The following is a 15875-nucleotide window of genomic DNA, read 5'->3' as shown; positions in this document are numbered from 1 at the left end:
CTAAATTATTTATGCTATTCACAACATAATGGCTGTAGGCATGGCACACTTTTAAGTTTAATCTGCATTATTAACACTTTATTATTTTACTAAATCTAGAAAAGCACCCAGCCAAGCCCTGGTTTATAGCATGTGTTGATTTCCATGGTGTAAATACTTCTACAATGGGTGAATTCAAACTACCAATATGATGTTAATGAATGGGGAGCTAGGAAGAGATACCCAGCAGTACACTGTTATATATTATTTTCACCATTCTGATACAATGTATGTAATAACCTCAAGAACACAGATAGTAGTAGAACATAGGAAAATAATCCGAAAGTGATGAGTTTTGAATATTTATTATATATTTTAATATAATTCATTTGATTGTAGTTTTATATAATTTCATTTTTAATAATGGCCGTATTTAACAACAAGCCTGCAAATATAATTCCTGAATATTTAACAATTGGCTCCTGTGCACCAATAAAGGTCAGCTCCAACTAACTGCTAGTTGAAAGGAAAGGAGAATGATTCTAGTTGTAAATCTTGGGACTATGCTGGTTTTGATCAAATAATTTAATTATTCAGAGCCTCCATTTCCTCACTTTACCATTAAGGATCCTAACATTTGTTTCACATGTTATTAGGATTATTTGAGATAATGAATATAAATCACACATATTATGTCCTTAATATATGGAAATTACTTTCATATTTAAGGACTGGTGAGAAGAGTCTAATTGGAATTTTTGTTGTTACTGGTAAATTACTTTTTAATTATCCCATATGATATTTCTTGACTTCTGATTTCAAGACTATATTCTTTCTTTTAAACTGCATTTCTAAACAAAGTTTCTAATACCGTAAGAGCCTTTTCAAAATGAACTCTAAATTCTCATGCTGCCTGACTAGTTAGGTATTTCCTTCCTTGAATTCCTAGCAGAAGAGGAGATGGGGGAAAGTATGATGAAATTTCAGAAAGATACTAGAAGTGCCATCTTAGGTGGTGATTGATGTGAAGTAATATATCTGTCAATTATTCACATAGGCCCGGGGCATGGGGAAAGGCAGGAGGTTCAACTATTGTAATTATTTAAACAAAAGGGAATCTGTTCTCTAAAATAATCATCTTTCCCCTTCTCAATTCTTTTCATTTTTCCCCACAGATGAGATAGCCTTGACATCATCCAGAAGTGGTAATATATACTGAGCACTGAATGTCAGATGAATGGCCTTGAATACTGCTTTTGTGTTTCTTAATTTATTTACTCTATTTATCAGTTCTATTTTGCAAAGGAAACAATTTATTACCTTCTGAACTCATTTTAATAACTATGTAACTGTGTGTTTGTATGACATCATGACTAATAGTGTAAGACTGCTTCATTCCCCTTAGTATTTGTGATACCAAAATAAATCTAGGTAGTAGTCTAGATTACTTGGCAAATACAAGAGAAATATTTGTTTTTCAAGCCCAAGTTATTAGTTTAATGTAACAGAGTGATTTTATTTTACCCTTTACAATTATTTGTATTGAAATAAATTCACACAGAAACAAAAATATTTAAAGTACTCAATACTCTGCTACATGTCATTTCTATTTTTAACACACAATTTAAAGTTAACATGGTTAAGGGAAATAAAAGACAAACACAGATGCTGTGTTATTCAAAATAAAACCTTAAATCTATGAAAATAATTATGAGTTTCCAGATTAAGATCATTCAATATAGTGATATTTTAGTGATATTTAGCTAGTTTTAAAGACGGCATCCATGTAAAAAAACAATTTGTGAATGAAAATGTTGGTAAAAAGTAACTGTGCTAAGAATATGATGTTCAACTGAAGAACATTTATGGTAAGTCACTAGGGCTATCAGTCAAATATTTTTTACTCTTCACTTCCAATCCCATTGAAGAATTGTACTTTGTGGACCCCTTATGGTTTGGTGGAGTCATGTGATTAATTTGGGCCAATGAGTTGTCAATAGAAATAACATTCCATTTTCTGGGACAGGACATTTAATTACCATTGTGAGACTACCCAAATTTCTCTTTCTGTCTCTCACTACAATGATCAAAGTTCAAGATGGTGGCAGCTTCATCCTCCTGGGGTTCCTGAGTGTTATGTAATAAAAAATTTATCTGGCCTGTGTTCTTCATTTCTGGGAGGTAGCCCTTAAACTTTGAGATTTCTTGAGTAATTGAAATGTCTTTGTCATTCATGGCAGGCCCCGCGGGCCACACTTAGTAGTTTATGCTAATTAGGTGACTCTTGGTGGGCCCCTACATAGTTGATACTAAGATAGTGAGATAGTGACTCAGAGTGGGGGTTGGCCGTGTCAAGAAGACCAACTATGTGATCACAGCATTAGAGTTTTCAGCCAGGTGGCATCAGCCCAACCTCCGGGAAGGGGAGGAGAGGTAAAAGATTGAATTCAACCTCTTAGCCAATGATTCAATCATTTGTGACTATGTAATGGAACCCCAATAAAAACTACCAACAACAAAGCTCAAGTGAGCCTCCCTGGTTAAGAACACTGTATACTGAGAGAATTATCCATCCTAAATACATAGGGAGAAGACACCTTTGTGTTACAGACACTCCCAGACATCACCCTATACATCTATTCTTTTGGCTTTTTCTGATTTGTATTAATTTTGCTATAATAAAACTAATTTTAAGTATAGTGTTTTCCTGAGTTCTGTGCATTGTTCTAGCAAGTTATTGAACCAAAAGGTGTTGTGAAAATCCCAAATTTTTGGCCAGTTGGTCAGAAGTGTTGATGACCCTGGAAACTTCCAAGCTTGTGGTTGATGTATAAAGTGAGGACAGTCTTGTGAAGGACTGTACCCTTAACCTGTAAAATTTGGCCTAACTCTGGGATAGTTAACATCAAAAGTAATTGCGCTGAGTGACTAGGCAGAGCAGAGCTTCTTTACTGACCCACAATAGAGCTCAAGTATGAAAACAAATAAAACTTTTCTGCTTTACACAGCGGAGGTATTGGGGTTCAGTATTACTTCTTATCCTGACTTACATTTATGATGCTGAAACATCTGACTGAAAACATATAGATAGGACAATACAGTTATGTTTATTTCAATCACAAACTAGTGGTTGGAATGACCTTAGCACCTGTCTAATCCCTTACCTACTATTTGAAACTCCTATGCAATGCTTTTCCCAAGTGGCTATCGAACCTCTTCTTAAAAACTCAAATGCTTTGAAGTTCACCTCTTGAGGCATCTCATTCTATTAATGGATAGTCTTTAATATGAGAAAATTTTATTTTTATTTCAAATCTTCTGCTCTGCAACTTCTGTCACAGGTTCTAGTTCTGTCCTGGTGCACCACATAAAGCAAGTTTAATCTCTAATCAGTTCACAAATGTAAAAAAAAACAATATATATACTTGCACTATGTCTTTTCTTCATGCAAAGCTCTCAAGTTTATTCTAATGATCCTCACATGACTAGTTTAAGGTCTCATTACCATCTGGTTAGCCTCTTTTGAGTACAGTCTAGCTTGACTGTCCTCCTGCTGAAGTACAATGCCAGAAGTGAATGTAGTCAGACTGGAAAGAAGTGGATGGGTCGGTCCCATATGCTAATTTTTTTTGAAGTCATATCATAGAGTTCACATATTTTACATGTACAGTCATTAAAAACCCCAGACTTTTTCAACTATACTGCTTTTAAGTCATTTTTTATATTATTGTGATTTTACCCATTCCTGTGATTCATAACAAATGTAAAAGAAACAGCAGACCATGTGCGGTGGGTCACACTTGTAATACCAGCACTTTGGGAGGCTGAGGCAGGCAGATCACCAGGTCAAGAGATCGAGACCAGACTGGCCAACATGGTGAGACCCCATCTCTACTAAAAATATAAAAATTAGCTGGGCGTGGTGGTACGCGCCTGTAGTCACAGCTACTCAGGAGGCTGAGGCAGGAGAACAGCTTGAACCTGGGAGGCAGAGGTTGCAGTAAGCTGAGATCACGCCACTGCGCTCCAGCCTGGCAACAGAGTGAGACTCGGTCTCAAAAAACAAAACAAACAAAAAAACCCCGAAAAGACAAAGGAAACAGCGAAAGCTTGAGACCTGAGAAATGTAGTTGCAAATCCCTACTCTTGCACTTATTAACTGTGTGAGTTTGGAATTAACTTCACCTCCCTGAACTTTACTTTGCTCATATGTAAAATAAGGTTAACGATTTTTACTTTACAAGGGTGTTTTGAGCTTGCATGCAGAATTACTAACACCATGCCAGGAAAAAAACGGTACATAATAAATGATAATTAAAAACCATGAAACTCATTAAAAGCACAAAATCAGAAGCATGGAAATAAAGAAGAACATATGAAAACTGTAAGGGTTAACTTACTTGTTAGACTTGAGTTTCAAAATTCGTCCTAATATATCAGGAAACCAAGCCAAAGGGAAACAGACCTGTGAACAAAAACTAAAACTTGCATAGCCCTCATTATTACAAAGCAGGAAGCTCAGCAATTTCTAGGGAAAGCCAACATTATTTTTCCTGGCACCATATTCTATGATGATCTTGCATGCAAGGATTTATTCAGTGGCCATAGAAAGGCATAGGGGCCATTCCCTTTATATCAAATGTCATAATAAGCAACACAGGGCAAGCTCTTAATAAATATTATACTCCAGGCACTATGTTAAATACTTTATGCATTATCAAATGTATTAGTCACAAAATCATCATGAATTAGTATTAGTACCCGTAGTTTACATAAGAGAAACATGATGCTGAGAGAGGAAAGTATGGTGTGTAAGGTCAAACAGCAGAGCAGAATTTCAACCTCACTCCACCTTACTGAGCTCTCCTCTCTCTTCATTTCTTTGCTTTACTGTCCATCTCATGGTTACTTAATCTAGTTAGCTAAGTTCTATCTGTCTTTTAAAATCACAGGGCACAGTTTTATTTTTACTGACTTATTCTTCGTTGTCTAGCTCTATAGATTTTTCTAGTTCTATAGAATACACAAAAACTGTTTTTGCTAGTTGTTCACACATTGACTGTTTTCAGCAGAATCAGAACCACCACTCTGCCACTTTTCCTCTGTTCTTTCTCTCTTGCTTCATCCATATGCTATACTTAAATGCCGACAATTTTCCAAATGCCCATCCTAGGTTCTCTGTGCTTCCGTTGTTATATGCTATCCTGGGACATTAACTATGCGGCCATGCTTATTTTCCTTGATATTTTGGTATCCTTCACTTTCTATCAGGCTCCACTTTTTTTTCCCTTTCAACTGTCTATTGTATATTTAAAAGGCTTCCTAAACACTGCTTCCTCTGTTTATATTTTTTTCTTAAAAAGCTTCAAAGACTCCCGATTGTTAACATGATAAAATTAAAATTCCTTAGCCTGGTGGTTGAGACTCAAACAATTTCACTTCAAATATATCACTTTAAGCATTGATTATTTCTTTGTGGTGCCGCTGCTCTAATCTTATCTTCTATTTATATCCTTCACATACTCAATGTCCCAGCCCAACTGATTTAGTTGCTATTCTCTAACTAAATTAGCCTCCTACACATCCCCCTCTCTGCTTTTGCTGATTGGAATAACTGAGGTTCTTCTCACATCCAACTCTATCCAAAATCTTACTGCTTTTCCAGGCCCAACTCAAATTCTAAACACTATTTTGTGTATCGGCTGACTGTACAGCCACAGACATAGGTTAAAGGTCCTCTTACTGGGGCCCTGTCCCAAGGGGACCCCTAGTCGTTGGACCTGCCCAAATCACCCCCTGGTGAAGGTAATAGCTGCAAACCAGTGAAACACAAACTGAAATCTGAGGATAATTTTTGCATTTATGTAGTAAGAAATTTTGAAATGAAAATATAAAGTCGAGTTAGACAACATATTGGTTGGACCTTACTCTAAGATCATGGTTTTTGAATGGATGCGAATAAACTGTGAGTTACTTGATACATAAAGACTCCTATAGCCTTTATAGTTATTTTCATGGATAGAGAAGCCTCTAAAATAATTTAAAAACTTGTTTGGGACTGCAGTAATATGTACTGATCTCTTTAACTATATAATCTCCCCATTTTATATTCTTTCTTAGGCCTGTGCATCTCCTGTATCAGAGTTACAGAATTATTATTAGATAACAAGTGTGTACATGTTGCTGTCTGAATTTTCTAGTCTATAAGCCCCATGAGGGTTGTAGGTTTTTCTGATGTGTTCACCTAGTATAGTGCCTGGTAAATCATGGAGACTTACATACTCATTGAATTACTGACACCACCCATAGTAGGAAATCACGTAGCTGTTGAATAAAGACCTGCCACCCACAAAGGTTTCATTCATACTTCTCAGTATTAGAAATAAAATTCGTGCTCCTGTTCCACTTCAAAATCTGTTTCTATCTTGCTATGCAATTAAAGGCAACTCTCTTCTCTTACTGGGGACTCAGTTTCCCCATTTGGGCCAACTAAGAAGGCTTTCAGCAATTACAACTCCTACGATAAAAGTAAATATGACTTATGTTAACCTCACCTTTTTTAGTCCTTCACTTTTCTTCAAATAGTGCAATTCAAGCCTTCATGAGTGATCCTGGCAATTTTTGAACAAATGTCATCATTGAAGTGCAGGCTAATTGTCCACAACGTGCTCCTCTAATAATGAAAACACTACCAACAACAGAGTGCAATGTCATTGCAATGTTAAATCATTCACTTGAAAAATGACTGCGTTTTGAGGCCTGCAGAAGATAATTCAATGAATCTGAATTTGCAGTAATATAGAAATAACTTTTCATTATTTCTAATTAGCTTATTTTTTTGTTTTCATTCATATAAAAATTAGGAGAGATAAATCTTCAATGACTCCCCATTGTTTATGGAAAAAAGCATGGGCTTCTTATCCTGGTATCAAGAAATGCCAAAATTTGTTTGATAGTTTTAACAATTACCTTGATGAATCACACTGGCACACAAGCTTTGGCCCCAGGGTGATAATCAGATATGGTTCCTAATTACTGAGAGCTAAGATCAGGAATTTTAAACTATTTAGAATTTTTGCAGTGTGCCTGAGGTAAATAGTATTTATACTCTTTTTACAGATTATAAAACAGACTCATAGATTAAGAACAATATAAACAAGATCATAGGAAGTGCCTGAGCTAGAATTCAGAATTTGCTGTGTCTGACTTCAAAACCTATATTCCTTTCACTCAGGTAAAGGCATTTGACTGCAAAATTACATCATTTAAATACAAATCAGAGTCTGTACCTCATTAGCATGGGGGCATATTTCAGTCTCTCAAATCCAAAATATGTTGGCAGGCACATCTTAGTTCACATGTACAAATTGGCTCCATAGCAATCATATCTCCAGAAGCTGTACAAGAAAGAATCTTCTTGTAGATTTAAAAGCTCAGCTTGCTGTCATCATACTATCTTCTTCCTAGTTGACTGGTGTTAATTTTGCCTACAGTAAAGAAAGATGTAGTGGGGTCACATGTGAAAACCCTCATTACTACTCTAACAATTTACTGCCATCCCATATATATTGGTGAATCAACACAGGATACACTAGATAAATGTATATTATTTAGGAATTTAGCCATGCAACCATAGGCCCTGAAGAAATGGGATAAACCCATTTAAGAAGCAGGATAACTTGAGTGAACTGGAGGACGTATCCAGTGGCCTTATGGGCCCCTATCCTTCAGGTACCATTCTTGTATTTTATATAAGGATATTGCTGCTCTAAGTTCATTTATGATGAAAGCCCAACTCTCTATCTCCACAGTCCAGTTTATCAAAGTGAATTCAATGATAGCAGAGCTGACTTCTCTCTGCAACAGAATGAGAGGAAAGGCCTTGAATTACTCTTAAGTGAAAGTTTTAGACCTGGAATATGTATATTTTTTAAAAATCTATGTGCAAGTTTTATAACATTTTTAAAAATACTTCCAGTTTTTACGTGAATCATGGCATATATGTATTCAGAACCTTTAAGGGAAAGGGTCCACTGCTTTCATCAGATACTCAATGGAATCTTTGGACTCCTCCCTCCAAAATGAAAACCACTGTCTTAAAATTAATGTAGAGCCAACACTTCCTTGACTTCCTGACTTTTATTCTTCTCTTATCAACTCCAATGAATGATAGGCAGCGTGGTGGCCAAATAACTATATGGCTATCCATATGGGTGGAGGGAGGTATTAGTGGAGTCCTAGTAAGAAATATGCAGTTCAAAATAGCTTCTCTGGTTAAGAAATCACATAGAAATGTGTAAACAAGGAAACGATAAAGTGTTTTGAGTATACACCTTAGGCGCCTAGTGAGTTTTGTAGGACACCAGATGAAGAATTAATAAATCTTGATTTTGTCAGGATACTCTCACAAATAGTGGACTATCAGTAGGGAAAGAAATTTCCCCAAGAGGAATAAACCCTCTGAAGATTTAACTCTCTTTCCTGTAGCACTGTAATCTCATCCAAATGTTTGAAGACCCCTCCTCTATAGCGTGCTGGGCATTTTTCTAAACATAGCAAAATAGACTTTACTATTTGCAGAACGTTAGACCCTAAAGAGAAGAGGAAAAATAAAGATGTTTTCATCGTTTAGTTTTCCTTTGTCTTAGCAGTAATATTTGTAAAGCATATTCATGTGATAAATGGATACAGTGAGTGAATGAGGATGCATGACTTCCTGTAATTGTATAAATGTACCAAGAGAATAAAGTTAACTCCAGTCTAATCTTTAATACTAGTGTGTATGCTCAAACTCATATCACAAAGTTCTTAGCAGTCTTATGTCTTATTGTGCTATTACTAGTTTACATTTCATTTTCTACTATAATAAGCTTCATTCAAATCCTAGTCTGTCAAATGGATCTTCGCATTTATAATTCTACTTACCATCTCATCTCTCTAGCTCAGAAGTTGGTTTTGTGCAGGACACTATACCGCTGTATTCTCATAGATGGCACCCAGAATGACCCAGAATGTGAAATGCTCAATTCAAATTCATTAGCTTGCTTTTATCTATCTATGTGCTTACACATATAATTTATAAAATACACTTAGTTTAATAACATCTATAGTAAATTCACTCATGACAATTTTACTGACCTCCCTGACCCCATATGAAAGAAAACAGGATTTCCCTAAAAAATCCTTCTTATAAATCAGACCACACCAAAAAGGTCGAAGCAAATAAACAGGTGGAAAACAGTTATCAAATATTTGTAATAATTTTTATTTCTGATTATAAAGTACTTGTGTGATCACTGCACATAATTTTTAAAATATAGATATTTATACACACAGACATGCACACACACACACACACACACACACCATACATGTGCATATGTCTACATGAGTATAGTAATCCGTATCACTATAATGGTTGTATTAGTCCATTTTCACATCGTTATAAAGAACTTCCCTGAGACTGGGTACTTTATAAAGGAAAGAGGTTTAATTGACTCACAGTTCTGAATGGCTGGGGAGGCCTCAGGAAACTTACAATCATGGTGGAAGGCAAAGGGGAAACAAGGCAGCAGGAGAGAGAAGAGTGAGGGGTGAAGGGGGAAGAGTCCCTTTTAAAACGATCAGACTTCATGAGACTTACTCACTATCACAAGAACATCATGGGGAAAATTGCCCCCATGATCCAATCGCCTCCCATCGTGTCCCTCCCTTGGCACGTGGGGATTATGTTATATAAAGTCACTGGAAACAGTCAGTTAGCAAATACCAAGTCATTGCTCCTACGGAAATTACAGAATTAGTATCCTGCAAGCATGTGGCCACAGTATTTCCATCCATTGATCAATACATAGCATCGTTTTATGTGTGTTTATGTTTAAAGATACCTTATTTAGTGCATATTTCTTCCAAATAACAAATTATATGCAGGAATTCTTTATAATGAAACAATAGTTGAGAAGAGTTTCAGCTATTCTTGACCCAGGTTAATATAACAATAAATTGCTGTGTACTATACATTTTTTAAAAATCAGACATCATCTCATAAATCCACAAATTTAGTCACTTTTTCAGTTTCATCACACATGGAAAATATTACTTAAACTGTTTTGGACATCTCCTATGGCAACACTCTCACTGACACACCCAGGGTCAATGGAAATGCAAAAGAAATGGAACTAAATAGACCACACACACACACACACACACGACACACTGTTTTTGGTGTAACAGCTGAAACAAGCCAGTAGAGCATTGCATTGTTGGACCTCAACTGGAAACATATATATCAGGAAAATCAAAATTTTTCCCACTCTGCATTTGTCTGAAAATAAATGCTGAAGTATTGAAGTCATTAAAAATAAATTTTAGCTAGTAGGTAAACTGTCAAACTCAGAAACTTCAAGTAATGAGAAACAGTTGTCCCTTTTAAAAAGAACAAGTGAATGATAATAAAAAATGCAAGATGGTACTGTGGAGACAGGGAAGCATTTGGATGGCCTAGGGATAGAATATATAGATACTTTGAAGACATTTGTAAGTATCCATGTCTTTAAAATTAATTTTTATTTAAGTAGCTTTTGGGGTACAAGTGGTTCTTTGTTTCATGGATGAATTCTATAGTGGTGAATTAGGAAAATTTTGTGCACCAATCACCCTAGTAGTGTACATTATACCTAACGTGTACTTTTAAAAAAATCCCTAGCCCCTCTCCCACTCTCCCACTTCTGAGTCTCTAAAGTCCATTATATCACTCTATATGCCTTTGCCTACTCATAGCTTAGCTCCTGCTTAAAAGTGAGAACATGTGTTTATTTTGTTTTCCATCCCTGTGTTACTTCGCTGAGAAGAGTGGCATACAGCTCCATCCAAGTTGCTGCAAACACATTATTTTGTTCCTTTTTATGGCTGAATAGCATTCCATGGTATACCATGGAATAGTATTTTCTTTGTCTACTCATTAGTTGGTGGGCATTTAGGTTGCTTCCACATCTTTGTAATTGAGAATTTTGCTGCTATAAACATAAATGCACAGGTGTCTTTTTCACATAATGACTTATTTTCCTTTGGGTAGGTACCAGGTAGTGGGATTGCTCAATCAAATGGTGTGGTGATTAATACCAACTGTCAACTTGATTGGATTGAAGGATACAGGGGATTGATCCTGGGTGTGTCAATGAGAGTGTGGCCATAGGAGATTAACATTTGAGTCAGTGGGCTGGGAAAGGCAAACCCACCCTTAATCTGGGTGGGCACCATCTAATCAGCTGCCAACATGGTTAGAATATAAAGCAGGCAGAAAAATGTGAAGAGAGAGACTGGCCTAGCCTCCCAGCTTACATCTTTCTCCCATGCTGGGTGCTTCCTGCCCTCGAACATCCGGCTCCAAGTTCTTCAGTTTTGGAACTTGGACTGGCTCTCCTTTTTTTAGCCTGCAGAGGGCTTATTGTGAGACATTGTGATCCTGTGAGTTAATACTTAATAAACTCCATTAGTTCTGTCCTTCCAGAGAGCCCTGAGTAATACAAATGGTAAATCTACTTTTCGCTCTTTAAGGGATCTACATACTGTTTTGCATAGAAGTTGTACAAATTTGCATTCAAACAAGCAGTGTATAAGCATTCAATTTTTCCCACATCCGAGCCAACATCTAATGTTTTATGAATTTTTAATAGTGCCCATTCTTGTAGGAGTAAGGTGGTGTCTCCTTGTGGTTTCAATTTGCATTTTCCCAATGATTTGTGATGTTGAGCATTTTTTCATATGTTTGTTGGCCATTTGTATATCTCCTTTAGGGAAATGTCTATTCATGTCCCTTGCCCACTTTTGGATAGGGTTATTTGTTTTTGTCTTGATGATTTGTTTGTTTCTTGTAGATTCTGGATTCTAGTCTTCTTTCAGATGTACAGTTTGTAAATATTTTCTCTCATTCTTTGGGAGTCTGTTGACTCTGCTGATTATTTCTTCTGCTGTGCAGAAACTTTTTAGTTTAATTAAGTCCCATTTATTTATTTTTGTTTTTGTTGCAGTTGCTTTTGGGGCCTTAGTCATGAATTATTTGCCTAGGCCAATGTTCAGAAGAGTTTATCCAAGGTTTTCTTCTAGAATGTTTATGATTTTTGATCTTAGATTTAAGTCTGATTAATCCAGTTGATTTTTGTATAACGTGAGAGATGAGGATCCACTTTCATTCTCCTACATGTGGCTTACCAATTACCACAGCACCATTTGTTGAATAGGGTGTCCTTTCCCCACTTTATGTTTTTGTGTGCTTTGTCAAAGATCAGTTGGCTGTAAGTATTTGGCTTCATTTCAGGGTTCTCTATTCTGTTCCATTGGTCTATGTGCCTTTTTAAAAAACAAATACCATGCTATTTTGGTGACTATAGCCTTAGAGTATAGTTTGAAGTCAGGTAATGTGATGCCTCCAGATTTGTTCTTTTTGCTTAGTCTTGCCTTGGCAGACCAATAGCAAGTTAGCCAGCATGGTGCAGGAAGGGGTGATAGCTATCACACAGCCATTTTCTCCTTCCTGGGTGCAGTGTTATTCTACCAGGAGATGCTGTAATGGACTGTATTGGTTGGCCTCCAGCCAGAAAGTAGCACTTGCAAAGGAGCACCAGCTGTGGTAGTAGCAGTGGGATTTTTACTTGTCTTCTGTTGCCCAGGGATGATACTCTGGTTTCTCAGGCATCGGGTGGGACCGTGTAGCTCCCAAGAGATTCTGTCCTTTTCTTTAAGCCACCAGGGTGAGTGAAGTGGCAAAGCCAGGTAGGGGCTGGGTCAGGCAGGTTTGCACTCTTGGCTTCATGTGCAGGACAAGTAGCAGCCTCTGTCAGCGTCGAGGGATGGGAATGTGTCTCAGACCACTGGTTATAGTCCACTGGGGAGCATTGCTGTCTCTGCTGCACAGAAGTGTTTGTGCAGGGAGTGAGGAGTAGCAGGTGGTAAGCCCCACACCATTCCCAATGCCCTTGCTAGGGCAGATTCACTCCTACAGTGTTTCACTAACAGCAGCGAGTTGAATTCCAGCCAGCCTGTAATCAGAACTCGCAACTCCCTGGAGCCATAGGCTTTCCCCATGGAGACAGCAGCCTTGGTCTTCAGACCACTCCCCTCCCCACCCACTGCAAAGCCAAGCACTAGGCTATTGCACCTGTGGTTCCTGCACTCACGACACCTGCATTTACAGCCCACTTTTCACTCTCCCTTACCCTGGCCCTGGCTGAAGGAGTTCGTCCCCACCCATGGTTATATCAGGAAACCCCCTCTGGGGGCGTCTTTCAACTTGTGACCACTGCCTGAAGATTTTGGCTGTCCTATGCTGGGTTACCTGTGAAGAGCAGTAAGGAATGGCTGCCCTAGGTTCGCACTGGAGTCTGGAAGTACATGCAAGGGTCTACCAATGCTGCTTCTACTTTTATATTCCACAACACTCCCCAAGTCACTTCCTGTGCTGGGTGGGGTTAGGGCCTTCCCCCATGGCCTGGACTTTCAGGGTCCCCAGTGGGAGTGTGTATCCTCAAGGCAAACTCTCCTCTCATACTCTGGGGACTCACAGCTCTATACTCGACTCCTTCAAAGGGTCCATAGGTTCCTTTCAGTTTTCCTGTACACACTATTTTGTCCTTCCAAGTGGGAGAGATATGCTAGCAATGCCTCTAATCTACCATCTTGAGAGAAAAAGGGTTCTAGCTTTTGAGTTGAGAGGAGGATTCACAGATGTTCATTATATTATTGTTCAATATCATATATCATATTGTATCATTTGTGTCATATCGTGTCATATTATAATACACTATCCTATGTTATTAAAATAATATGGCAGAATGAAATATAACAAAGATCAACAGATTTGCCTACCTAAAATTTTAAAACTTTTTTATGTCAAAAGCTGGGAGAAAATACTAACCCTGCATTATATGTGGAAAGGGCGATGTTTCTAGAATACAAAGAAAATCCAACAAATGGAAAAAATGAAAAAAGTAGAGAACAATTTCAAATATGTGAATGATTAATTCATAAGAGACAAACTGGTTAATAAATATAACTATTCTATACAAAAATCAAGGGATCGTTGTCAATTTCGTTTTTGCTGAGTTAATAAATATTTCCGGAATGAATGAAGAAGTAAATGAAAAGATGCTTAGAGTCACTAGCAGGCAGGACCATACAAATTAAATAGTGAAATACAATTGTCCGTAGCCATACTGCATAGGTGAAAATATCAGTGACACCCATTGTGGTTTCAAGATATGGATAATAGATTTTCATGGGAATCTAAAATTATTGATGCTATTATAAAAAATCAGTAGAGAAAGTAAAGTTTATTCAGTAATTGATATTGAGAACATTGTCAATTTAGGATACATTAAATTTACATTGTCATAGCACATCAATATAAATTCTTATATAGCATTCTGACATAAGAATTTAATAAATAGAAAAAAGATAAAGAAATGGTTTTCAAATCTATGGAGTATTTTCACATATTAATGTGACAGGCAAAAATCGCTAAAAATTAAAAGGTATAGCTTTAACGAATTAAAATAATTAAAAAGTAAAAGCAAACAATAAGAAAACTATTTATACCATATATAAATATATAATAACATTCAGTCTCTGTTAGGAATAAATTAACAGAAAGGAACAATAACTGGTTAACAAACCAATGGGAAAAATCACATCATTACTAATCAGAAAATACAAACGAAAGTAACAGTTGAATAGCAATTTTAACTTTCAAAGTTCTAATAATTACTACCAATAATGGCAGTAAAAGCTGGTGACAGAACATGGGTAGTAGAGTGTAAATTTTTATAGACCTTTCAGAAAATAACTTGATACTACATTATTGTTAAAAATGTCCATATTTGCTGGAATAGCTGTGGAGAGTCAAGAAATCACTTGCAGCTCAGCGGGAGGAATGCAATTAGCTGACACTCACTAGATATAGTACCTTCATTATTTGTTGCAACATTTCCTCCAAAGCCATGCTCTTCCCTGGCAGCTGACTGAGCATGGTAGGGCTACCAAAGCTTAGGCATTTCTGCAGAACATGGGACACTTAATATACAATAACCAGAGCTCCTTTCTTTTGGGCTAGTGAAGACTTTCTCCAAGCTTCATGACAGTTTGAGAATCTTTCATAATAATTACTTTTCCTTTCCTCTCTTTCACAAGTGTCTTATGTACATTGTGATCTGGATCTCTCCCTGCCTACTTCTGTGCCCTCTATGATTTCACAAGTATTTTTCTCAATAAATCTCTTGCATTTCTAACTCCCTCTTGGCATACGCTTTCCACAAGACCTGAAGTTGCAAATCCATTCGTTTTAATTCTATGTATTTATACTAAGAAAGTATTCCCAAATATGGAACAAAACTTTAAACGTAAATATCTTCATTACAGAAATATTATATTCAAGAATATGAGGAAAGAATCCAAGTTTTTAACAACTGGAAAATAGCTAAGATAAATTTCAGAATATTTTGTAGCTATTAAATTAATTCATATAGAATATTTAAAACTATAAGGAATGCATGTTATGTGAAAAATACAGTAAATAAAATTACACACACGCTATTACCACAATTGTCTGAACAATTAAAAAAATATAATTAAAGCAAAATTACATTGAAAACAGCTAGACACAATATAAGTTATGGCATTTCAGCAGCTCTTAATAGCAATTAACAAAATGTTAATACATTTTAGGTATTTATTGATAAATTCTATTTTAAATATAGTCAACAATAATATCTTTCTATAGCCAACACTAAGAAGTCCAGTGTCTGAATTTAGGAGAGATGAATATGCTATTGTTCCTGTGAATAAATATCACATATAGATGTTAAAAATCTATCTCTGAACCACTTTTGCCACTTCTATTCAAC

The sequence above is a fragment of the Pan paniscus genome, chromosome X, assembly GCF_029289425.2.
Source record: "Pan paniscus chromosome X, NHGRI_mPanPan1-v2.0_pri, whole genome shotgun sequence".
Lineage (NCBI taxonomy): Eukaryota > Metazoa > Chordata > Mammalia > Primates > Hominidae > Pan > Pan paniscus.
Note: the sequence above shows the minus strand (reverse complement) of the source record.